At 34.0% G+C, this 12,544-nt stretch overlaps 1 long non-coding RNA gene across 1 annotated transcript in view; it reads right to left on the bottom strand.

Moving 5' to 3' along the window:
* Positions 1–601: 601 nt before the first annotated feature.
* Positions 602–12,544, bottom strand: part of LOC141405169 (uncharacterized) — a 64,433-nt gene continuing 52,490 nt past the window's right edge. Inside the window, exon 3 of the long non-coding RNA XR_012413149.1 lies at positions 602–769. This is a non-coding gene — a long non-coding RNA (uncharacterized lncRNA). The remainder of the gene's footprint in view (positions 770–12,544) is intronic.

The following is a 12,544-nucleotide window of genomic DNA, read 5'->3' as shown; positions in this document are numbered from 1 at the left end:
TCTTCGGATAGATCTTCGCGTCTACTAGAGAAGATCTTCTCTCAAGCGATAAAATATATTAAGGTCTCTGTGAGGTGTGAAAATGCCTTCGAAGACTTTTAGGTCTCCTCAAAGATTAAAACAAAACCTTCTTCATGTAAGCCATAAAGTATGCTTACCATCCCTTAGGAAGAGGAAACAGTTCTTAAAGTGTAAAAACATTTGTTTGTAATTACAATAATTCATTTTGCCATTAAGAAACATTCAAGAACCATTGGCTATACGATTTTTGGGTCATTGTACAAAAACAGAAACAATTACACAAACAGTAGGATAGACATGCAAACAGAATTTTGGGTTAAGAACAAATTTTGAAATTAACATAGACACACCAGTTGCCTGTTTTCAATTTTGAACTGACCACCAATGGCATTGAGCTATGGGTTAAATTTTCCATTCAGTTGGTGGGTGAGAGGACAAGGCAACTATTCTGAAAACGTGCGTACTCACAACATGTTTTAGCACTTTCTTTTTTGGACCTTTAATTTGACATTGATGTCGATTTTACACGGCAAATTGCATTGAAATGAAAGTGTCAATTACAAATTTTTGTACAACTTACCTCGGATAATGAGATATCCTTTGGATGTTCGTTGATACGTTCGTTAGTTCATTTAATGGTGTTGTTAATGAATTAGGAGGAAATTAAAATCCAAAAAATGTTACCCATTTTTGTACTGCTGCTTAGCTGAGATCCTTGTTTTGTGTTGCGTTGAGAATGCGTTAAATGCTGTAAAGAAATTGATAGATTAATGAAGTTTTTGGTTTTGATTTAAAAAAAAGGTTGAATAAAATTTATCATAGACTTCTAGGATTGAATTTTTGTTGAATTTTTTTCTTTTCAAAAAAAAAAAATTTATACAGTCTTATATGCTGTTTATATTAGAGCTTTTTGTAGGGTTAACCTTCTTTATGAGGATTTGTTTGAAATATAATCAATGGAATTGACATTTAAAACCCAGTCGGTTTGTTAAATCCGGTTATATATAAACGGGGTATTATATGCTGTTTATATTAGAGCTTTTTGCAGGGTTAACCTTCTTTATAAGGATTTGTTTGAAATATAAGCAATGGAATTGACATTTAAAACCCAGTCAGTTTGTTAAATCAGGTTATATATAAACGGGGTATAAAGCCCTGAGTACATAACCTGCCTCGCCTGCTTACCTTGCTTGCTTCTGATTAAAGAATAACAAGTAAGAAAAGCGTTAAGTTCGGTCAGGCCGAACTTTTTATACCCTCCACCACAAATTGCAGCCATTTCTGTGGATTAATGTGGCCACAACCTTCAAAATACCGAAATTCGGGGGGCTATATGGGGGCTATATGATGGCGTGGACCTATACCTACAAATTTCTGGGGGAAAATTTTATACGCCTAAAGAGGACTAAATACCATCTCGGTGTGATAATGAGGCTAAAACGTTCAAAATATCGAAAATCGGGAGATATTGTATTATGGGGGCTATATCAACACGTGGACCTATATAAACATTTTATGGTAGAAATATTTCTTAGCCTCTGGAAACACAAAATACAAAGTTACAACCGATTCTTTGGTCAAATGGGTCTAATACATTCAAAATATATTAAAATGACGCGTACTTTATAAGGGGCCTTATGTGGGGGCTATACCAAAACGTGGACCTATATAACCCAACTTTGGTACGCATGTTTTCTGGCTTCTGAAGACACAAAATACCAAATTACAACCAATTCTGTGGTCAAATGGGTCTAATACATTCAAAATATATTAAAATGACGCGTACTTTATATGGGGCCTTACATGGGGGCTATACCAAAACGTGGACCTATATAACCCAACTTTGGTAGGAATATTTTTTGGCCTCTGGAGACACAAAGTACCAAATTACAACCAATTCGGTTGTAAAATGGGCCAAATATCTTAAAAATTCCTTAAAACGACGACGCATCACGCTTCATTTTGTATGGGGGCTATACGAAAGCGTGGACCTACATAGCCCGCTTTCAATACCAAAAGTCCTACGTAAATATAACATATTTTCCCAAAATTTCATCAACCTACGTCAATCCGTTCGGACGCTAGAGTGATTTCCACAGACGGACAGACGGACGGACATGGCTATATCGATGTAGAATTGCACGCTGATCAAGAATATATATACTTTGTGGGGTCTACAATGATTATTTCGAGCAGTTACAAACGTAGTGACAAACTTAATATACCCCCATCCTATGGTGGAGGGTATAAAAAAGAAAAGGGCAACCCAGTTCGAAATTTGCTCGGCCTCCTTTATTTTTTATTTTTATTATGTCAGAAATGAAGCAGGAAAGCAAGGTAATCAGGCAAGGCAGCTTATGTACCCAGGCCTTTATTGTCCAGATTTACATTGGGGGTTATTACAGTTGGCGTAGTCGTATGCGTTCAAATGTCGTAGGCGTAGGCGTAGTTTACATTTTTATATGATGAAAAATTATATACTACCAACATTTTTTTATTTTATAGCATCATAGATCCATAAAATGTCGAAAGGAACACATGCATCATTCCCTGGACGGATTTCTTCGGTTATAAATAACTTTTAGTTTTTTGATACGACAAATCGGTATCACGTATGGCGTTGAAATACGAGGAAAGAGTCGTGACCCATATTGTTAACGACTGCATATAAAAATAAAAACAAATCAATTTCAAAACAAGTAAGAAAAGTCTATAGTCGGACGGAGCCGACCATGGGATACCCTATACCACTATCCCTGGACAATCGCTCTCCACGGAAGTTCTTTTCAATGATTGTGAAAATTTAATTATCAAATATCAGAGATGTAATGTATAATACTTATGACCAAAACCAAAAAGTTAACCAGCATGACAAAGACATTTTTGTAGCAGGAAAGGAAAATTTAGTTCACGTAAAATGTAATGAATTCCACTTATGAAGTACTACTACTTCCGTTGTTTAACCGCTACGTTATTGAAATTTTTACCAATTTCACACTAAAGTTTCAGTCCATTTAACCCGCTAAGTATTATCTGATCTTCACGTTGGTTTGTACGCTTCTTCTTCATCATGAACTCAAACTTTGTATAAATTGGTTAAAATTTTGTTTTTGGTCCATTTCATCCCCTGAACATTTCACGATCATCACCAAAAACTAATCATTTCTATCCTGGCCCGAACCCAACCTCCTTAAAAAATTCGTTACAATCGGTCCATAATTGCGGCCTTAAGCTTGTTTACAATTTTTAATAGATGGACTTCTTCTTTCTTCTTTATTTGCCGATCCGCATTCGGATTTTGGCGATCATACAATAACAAATTAAGTATTTTTAGCTGTATATATAGATATATGTTTATGAATATGTTGTGGTAAATTATTCAGCAATGGTGATCTCTCTATTCCTCGCAGCGTTGATAAGGCTTCTTTCATTTGGTTGATTTGTCCACTCTAAAATGTTTTTTATCCAGGATATTTCTCTTCTTCCTCTTGGCCTTTTTCCCTCAATTTGACATTTAATTATGCTCTGGATGACAGAATACTTTTCGTTTCTCATTATGTGTCCCATATAGGATATCTTCCTACTTTTTATGATATCAAGAAGTTGTCGTTTAGTGTTCATTCTTCTCAAGATTTCTTCATTTGATACTCGGTCAGTCCAAGGAATTTTCAGTGTTCTGCGATAAATCCACATTTCAAATGCGTTCAATTTTTGTTCGTCTATTGACTTTATTGTCCATGTCTCGGCAGCATATAGTAGAGTGGACCATACATAGCATTTTATGAAGCGCATTTTTGTTGTGATGTTCACGTCATGACTTGTTAATATTTTGCGATGGTTAAAAAAGGATTGCCTAGCTATTTCTATTCGGCATTTTATCTCTCTCGAGGCATCCCATTGGTCATTTATAAGGACCCCAAGATATTTAAAACTCCTTACCCGTTCTATTTCGTCACTTTTTATTTTCAATGATGTGTTGTTTTGGTAAGTTTTTCTACTTATTACCATATATTTCGTTTTCTTAATGTTAATCTTAAGACCGTACAATTCGCTTTTTTGAGTAAGCGAGTTAACCAGTTTCTGTAGACCATATAGGCTAGTGGCAATTAATGTTGTGTCGTCGGCGTATCGTATATTGTTTATTAATTCAGAGTAATTCACCCTTACGCCAATTTGCTCGTTTTCAACTGCTTCTTGAAATATTTTGTTGGAGTATAAATTAAATAATAGAGGTGATAGGATACACCCTTGTCTAACGCCTTTTGATATTGGGATATTGTCAGTGAGTTCTCCATCAACTTGAATGTTTGCAGTTTGTTGCCAATAAAGGTTTTTTATGCATCTTATTTCCTTTTCTGTTATTCCGGTATCCATCAAGATATCCATCATTTTTTCATGTCTGACCGTATCGAAAGCTTTTTCGTAGTCGACGAAACATAAGAATATATCTTTTTGAACATCTCTACATTTTTGAATAAGGACTTGGATACTTAGTAGTGCCTCTCGCGTTCCCAAGCCTTCTTTGAAACCGAATTGTGTTCTCCCCATATTTGGCTCACACTTAGGGTAGATTCTTTTATGTAGTATTTTAATAAATATTTTTAGGGCATGACTCATTAGACTAATTAGCCTATAATCACCGCATTTTCGTGCATGTGCTTTTTTTGGTATAGCTATAAATGTAGATTTTAACCAGTCGTCGGGGTACTGTCCTGTATCGTAAACGTGATTGAAGAGTTTCAGCAGTAGTTGTATATTGTTTCCCTCTATTAATTTCAAAATCTCTGCGGGTATTTCATCAGGGCCGACGGTCTTCTTAACTTTCATTGACTGAATTGCCGATTTGACTTCATCTTCCGTGATCGGGTTTCCTGTAGATGGACACACATCGCTAAATCGCTTTATCTCGTCGAGTTATGAATTTCGGCATACCAAATAAGGGGTCTAGGACGAATATCTCGTGGTGTTACATAAACTTTTGGAGAGACAATAAGTAGCATGGGATAAAAATGTGGTTCTCTACACAGAACCCATTATATATTAGGCAGTAGGCCCGTTATCTAGCAAACACTTTATTGCAATTTACATCAGAGGAAAGGTCAGTAGTTTTTTTTCCATATGTAGGCTACTTTGCGAAATATATATGAGGAAAAGTCAAAATTTTTTAGTTTCCATGAAGCCAAGGTTTGCACTATTATAATACGCGAGCTATTGTAGTTTACCAGTAACTATGACTATTGCTGGATTAATTTAGATGTTTTTGTACAAAGCTCAAAAATTTAGCAAAAAAAATTCATTTACGTGGTAGTTACGACCGCGTAAAGGAAAAAACATAGGTAAAAACCCGTTGAAGCTAAACAGGTTTTTTACATTGCTATTCGATTTCTGATTAAACCATTCAAATGACGAACATCTGTCCAAAGTAAAAGTAGGAGAATACAAAATGAAGATTAAACTTCTAATGTATCACTTTCCAAAATTTCCACTGCATCCACCTTTTATGGATGCTGACATTTTGAAGCCGGATTTCAGGTGTTTTTTGTATTTTTTATGTAACTGGGACGCGCATTCGGATATTTCGAAAAACCAATTATAGGATTAAAGAACTCGCGATTTCGCATAATCTGATATGTATATTGAGTATGTAGCCCACACAGCAGCAGAGTAATCTACTACCAAAGGCCAAAATTTAGTGTGATATTTTTTCTAAAATCCTATTTTTTGGGTACAGTATTTACAATATCGTTTTGAGTGTGCTGGTACCCCGCGATATTTTAGTTTTTCGACGATCCGGATCATATGAATCACAGATCATTAAAATCCATCTACTAGAACGGCGGAAATGGCTACTGCAAAAATTGAAAAATTTGCGAAAAATGTTTTTCAAAATATCGCTGACTAATTCGCGTTTTATGTGGATCGTTTCCATTTCAATGAAGAAAGTGAATCATCACTCGCGTTTGTGCGAAAACAGCATTTTGAAAAATTTAGTGGCGTGGGAGCTGTATCCGATTTATCCAAAAAATACTGTGTGATGCTACATCCACGGTTCTTGATGGATTTTATTGAAATATGTTTAGATCGATGTATTTTTTCACGGTTGATAGTGAAATCGGATGCGCATAAAAAGTGTATGCACTTTGTACAAAATATAAGCGTTATACAGTTTGTTGCACACTAAACTGCAGACGATGCTACATCTTAGCGGCCAAAGTAAATCCTGGCAAATGTGTACAAATTAAAAGAGAAGAATTCGCTGTATTGGTAAACCGCATGCGCATCAAGTGATTTTGAGGATTTCGCGATTTACACGCATTTCAAAATGAACATTACCCGATACAATTTTATTTCAAGATTATACCCCATTTAAAGGAACCCAACATTTATTTGAAAGATATCCATATCTTCTGCTAGATGTTAGCGTGTTTTCGAGAAGTGATTAGAATAAAAAATGTGATTTATTGCGTGAAATTTAACTAAAATAGAAGAAAAACTCTGACCTATTTTTCTTACATTTTGTTCAACTAACTCACAAAATAAATTTTAATAAATATTTTCTCTTACAAAAATTTTATAAATTTCCTCAATATATTTTTTTGTTTTCGCTATAATATGAAAACCACTAAACGGATTTGTATAGTTTTGGTTTCATTTGAATCTTCGCGATGTATAGATTACGTACATATTTTTTATATATTTTTCAGAGGCATAAGCAGGTTGAATTTTATTAAAACAAGTTGCAAACTACCAATTGTTTGGAATTCTTTCCTAATTTCCGCGAAAATGCACAACTTTTTCACTAAAGTTATGGGACATCAGTAAACATGTAGTATGTAGGGAGCCCCTAATTAAGAGAGTTTCTCAATATAATGATTAGAGTCTTTTAAATATTTTTTTCTTTTTATCAGAATTGAAACCGCCATAACTTTTGCGCGCAACAACCAAAATTAGTATCACGAACAGATTTAAGAATGGCATTTTTTTCCCAATCTATGTACCAAAAATCTTTCATGTAGCTTAAAAAAATTTTTTTAATTTTTTTTTTATGGAAAACTAAAAAATTTTGTCTTTTCTTCATATATCCTCAAGGAATTAAAATATCGACCAAAAATAAAATTTTTATGTTTTTCATACAAAAGTAATGGTCCATTTTACCCTCTAAAGAATATCAGATCATCATTCAAAATTGTAGGCATCTTTTTCGACCTATACTCTTACCCGGTCCAAAATTTCGTGACTATTGATGTATAATTGCGACTTCTAGCGAGTTTATTATTACATTACAAACAAATAACGGAATATATTAGGCTGTAACTCTGTTAACTGATCATGCACACCAACATAATTGGCATCAATTGAAAGGCTAAGCGTTCCACTTTCAAGTATATCTCACTTGTTCGGAATGTCACTTCCAGGAATTAAGATAAAAACTGTATATTAAAAACTTTCACAATTTTCACACAAAAGTTTTGGTCCATTTAACCCTCTAAATATTATCCGATCGCCATCTCAAATTGCAAGCTTCTCTTTTGTGATATACTCTTACCTTATTTAAAATTACGCGTTGATCGGACTATTATTGAGACCTACAGATCCTCTAGAAAATTGGATAAATATTGTGTTTTTGGTCCATTTCACCCGCTAAATATTTCACGATCATCACCAATAAGAATAGGGATCTATTCTTATCTGAACCCGACCTCCATACAAAATTTTGACGATCGGTCCATAATTGCGGCCTGGAGCGTGTTTACAATTTATAATGGACAGAAGGACGGACGCACATCTCAAAATCGCTTTATCTCGTCGAGATATTATAATACCCTTTTCCACATTGTGGTATAGGGTATAAACATTTTTTGGCAATGATTAATGAAATATATTGGAAAATAACTAAAATAAATAAAAAATTTACTTCTTTTATTCATTTTCGTATGACAAATTTCGTGTTTTTATCAGATGACAAATTTTCTATTGAAAATCTGCAATGCAAATTTCTTAGTTCCTGTTCAAAAGATGATTTCGAACGAATTATTTTACAATTAAAAAATATGGTAAATTTCAAATTTCCTTTACAATTACATAGAAAAAAAAATTAAAAACTTTTTTGGCGAGCACATCCGCCATTTTTGGTACATGGGTTACGAAAAAAATCGTGGTTTCAAATCTGTTCGCGTTCACAAAATTGGATGCTGCACTCAATAGTTATATGCGGTTTTACTCTCTTGTAAAGAAAAAATATTTAAAAATTCATATTGTGTTGTAATATGAACATGTATATATGAATCGTTAGCAGCATTTGATATCTATCCGTAGATGCTAAAATAGTTGCTAAATTTATTTTTATTTTCGCGAAAATCAAAAAATATTGAAGAAATCTTGGAATAAATTTTATTTATTCTAAATCAGAGTCCAAAAAATCTCTAAAAAAATAATTTAAAAATACGTACAGAATCTAGACAACGCGTAGAAAAATGTGAGACCAAAATTATAAAGATCGCGTTTATAACTTGCATATTACAGCAACTACAAAGAACGGAAACTTATTGTTGGAAATTATTTCAAAAATATATTTTTGGTTAAATACGAAAAATTTGAAAAATAAATGTTGGGAGTTATTCTATTATTTCGCTAAATTTCGATTCAAATCCTGAAGTATTCTTCTACGAGAAAAGTAATTAGTCATCGTGAAAGTATATTTGTTTTCTGTGATAAGCAATAGAAATAAGAAGTAGAGAGTAATATTGAAATTACAATCAAAGAAAAAACATAGAAGTTAAAAACCGAATAATTCGCGAATGGGTTTAAATCGGTTGAGGTGCATGTGCTTTTCGGATACAGGGAGTCCATGTCTATCAATATGCATGGATTTTCCCATGTTTCATTCAGCGGTCAAAGTGTGCCATCAGTTGCATCTTACTATTCAAAAAACCTTCAAGTGGGCAAAAATTACGCGATGTGCATATGATTATAAGGTGCATCCGATTTCAATGGTCCCCTATTAAAAATACGTCAATATAAATTATTTTAGACAGATTCGTCAAGAACTGCGGATGTGCCACCGCATTCTATTTTGGGATAAATAGGGATATTACTCCTGAATCTTTGTAATTTGTGACACACCTTTTTGGCAAATATTATAATCGCGTATAAAGGATTACATTTATGCAAAAATAATCAAAGAAAATCACGGTTCAATTCGCGGAATTGCCAAAATATATTTTTGCAGATTTTCCTACTTTCAAGGTATCTATATCCGGCGTTTTAGTGGATGGATTCGACGGCGGAAGAGCTCATTAGATCCGGCACGTAAAAAAACTAAAATCACGTGGGGTTCAGGGGTACCTGTACGACAGTTGTAAATTTTAAAGCCAAAAAATAGGTTTTTTTTCTGAAAATTTACGCACCAAATTGTCGCTTTGGACTCCCATTACTAGGAAGCTGTACGGAGCACACTCATGAGATATACATCGAACGACGTGGAATCGCGAGTTCTACAATCCTATAAACTAGTTTGGATTATTATCTAGTTGCACCCACTATTTATAAGAAAAATTCGAAAAACCCAGTTTTCAAAACTTCAAAATTTCAGGATCGATTGTAGGGGGATGCGGTGTATATATCGAAAAGTCATACATTAGAACCATGTTGCCCAAGGGGTTTTCTTCAATTCTTTTTTTGAGCTTATGTCTGAATTTTCCGTGGTTTGACCAGAAATCAAGAAAGAACACAAAAAAACTTGTAAACTTCAACACATTTTTACCCATTTTTAAATATTACCACCAACGCAGCTTCCACGAAAATTATTTGTTATGGTCCATATTATGAGATCGTGGCTAAAACACTTCAATTAATATAAATATATTCATATTTTATAAAATATATTAACAGTTCGCGACTTATTAAATGGTGAACCTCAACTTCAACGATTGAAAAACTTTTTTATACCCTCAGCCTTTAGGCTGTCTGTCCTGCTAGCTGGAGCGCACGATAACTCTCGAACCGATGAACCGATTCGGTTCAAATTTTGGCTTTCGTAATATTTTGCCCAAACTTAGTTTAAGTTCGAAGATGGGCTATATCGGTCCACTCCTTCCGGTACCTCCCCCACAAAATTTCAAAAATGTTCGGAAAAATTATTCGTACGGTAACTTTTGAAGGGAGTGGCCGAATTGGTCCATACTTAACACATCTTAATATATCTACGAGATATAGATCAGGACCAAATATGGACTATATTTGTCCACTTCATCCAGTACCTCCCAAACAAAATTTCGGATAAGTTCACTTTAAGACCAGCTATCGAATCACTTTTATTTTTGTTGAAGCAACTTGCATTCGCTGCCTCAATTATGATGGTAAAAATTTTTAGGGGCAAAACCACACTTCTTAAGCAGACAGCCCAAAGGGAGTAAAACCCCCCTATGGCAACGTATGTAGTGGCTGGAGATCGACTTCCATAATGGTCAATGTCGATCCATTCTTTTGAGTAATTCCCCTGCAAAACTTCTGCTCTTTAATCTAATCAACATATTTGTCGGTTCATGCGTTCAAAATTTTTAAAACCCTCTAAATACCTACGTTTTATGGGAAAAATTGTTTCAATATACACAGGCTGAGGGTATATCTCTGTCGGCCAAGCCGATTGATACTTTTTTTACTTGTTAAATATTACCATATATATTTTTTTAATTTTGTATGAGAAAAAAATGGTCGTTGTCGTAAATTTTTCGTGATACCATAAAATAACCCTACGACAACGACTACGCCAATGACTACAAAAACGTCTACTCCAAACAATTATTTTCATTGTAAAAACTGTAGGGTTGGCTTTTCTACTTGATTAAAAGTTTAAACATGATCTACTAACAATTCTAATAATTTTTTTCCAAAAGAATTCTTTAAAATTTGATATTTTAGCTTTTAAGGGCGAATATATTCATAATACCAATCAGTCGTTTCGTCACGTCAACTTGCAATTTTGGATACGACTACGCCAACCGTAATAAGGCTGATTAGGTCACTTTTCTTGCGATAATTGGCAGTTTGACATTAAAGAGAGTAAAGGGTACGCATACAATTGCCTACTGGACATTCTACGATATTCAAAATTATAACAGAAAATAAATTCAATTGTCATCATATCACAAATTATGTGTTGTAAAATTAGCATAATATAAAACAAACAAGCCGTAGTATACCTAATGACCTAAATTGAGGGATTTCAATCAATTCGGCTATGTATTTGTCCGCTATACAAATACCTCGGAGTTGTATACAAACAATAGAACTGATGAGTAATCAAATTATTGTATTTTTTCGGGCGGCTTATATTAAGTTATAAAACTGTCAAATTAAAATTATTGTTTTCTATTTAATATTTGATTTCAGCTGGTCTATAAAATTGGTTTATATGTATTTCAAATTATTATCACAAGCAATACCCTAGACTCTTCTGAATATGCAGATGGAGTATTGCTGTCCGCAAACCAAAACAGAAAAAGCCACAACCGGATTTTTTCAATTGATATAATACCTCTTCTACCCTCGGAATACTGAAAAAACTACTTCAAGATGATGATAATGATGATGGCTGGTGTTAAAGTGCCTACAACCTCTAGATATGAAAACACGTACATACATCAATACATAGCTTGTATGTCTCGACTTAACTAACCTAAGTCAATGATCGTTACATAGACATCAATCAACACTTGAGCACGTATTTCGACGGCAAGCATTTTATATAATCATCATCCAGCTATCCAACAATTCTAAACCGTCAACCAGCCATCTATCCATCCAGTCATCCTACCGACAATTTATGTGAACGACGACTCGCTTCTGCCTAACCTATCCGGCAGACAAGTAGTTATGATTGTTACATTTGATTTGAAATTGATGGTTTTAGTCAGGCAGGCAGTCAGTCAGACATCGGAGCCAACCAGCCAGTCGGACAGTCAACCACTAGCAGCAGCCCACGTAAACGAGTTTCAGTTATTTCTATGAAGCGTTTATAATTTATCAACAAAAAAAATCATATTTTTTTATTGTACCAGCCTACCCCATTCATCACAGTTCGCATAGAAATTTGAATATGAATGTGAAGTTATAACGAAGTGTAAACAATAAAAATATTGTTTTTAATGGTATTCACAATTGAGTGGATGAAGAGTGAGGTATGTGAGTGAGAAGAGTTTTCTAAACTTAAAATGCACATACATATGTAGAAAGAAAATAAAATATGTTACACAATTAGAGTTTCAATTAATCGAAGTATGATTTTGGTTGTAATGAAAATCGAACAGATTTTTATTTTCGACTTTTTTCTAACTATATTTTAAAGAATTTGCTGGAGTAGAAAATTATCGTTAATCCGGACAATTTTAGTGTCCGTATTTCCGCGTTGTCCGGATTAACATGTGTCCGGATTACCACGGCTATACTGTATTTGTTTTCAAATTTAGTTTAAGTCATAAGATGGGACATATCTATCTACTCCTTAGGGTACTTCTATCGACTA

The sequence above is a fragment of the Musca autumnalis genome, unplaced genomic scaffold (genome assembly GCF_047663935.1).
Source record: "Musca autumnalis isolate F117 unplaced genomic scaffold, ASM4766393v1 scaffold_5, whole genome shotgun sequence".
Classification (NCBI taxonomy): domain Eukaryota; kingdom Metazoa; phylum Arthropoda; class Insecta; order Diptera; family Muscidae; genus Musca; species Musca autumnalis.
The sequence above is the reverse complement of the archived record's forward strand: the minus strand, read 5'-3'. Positions and strand labels throughout refer to the sequence as shown.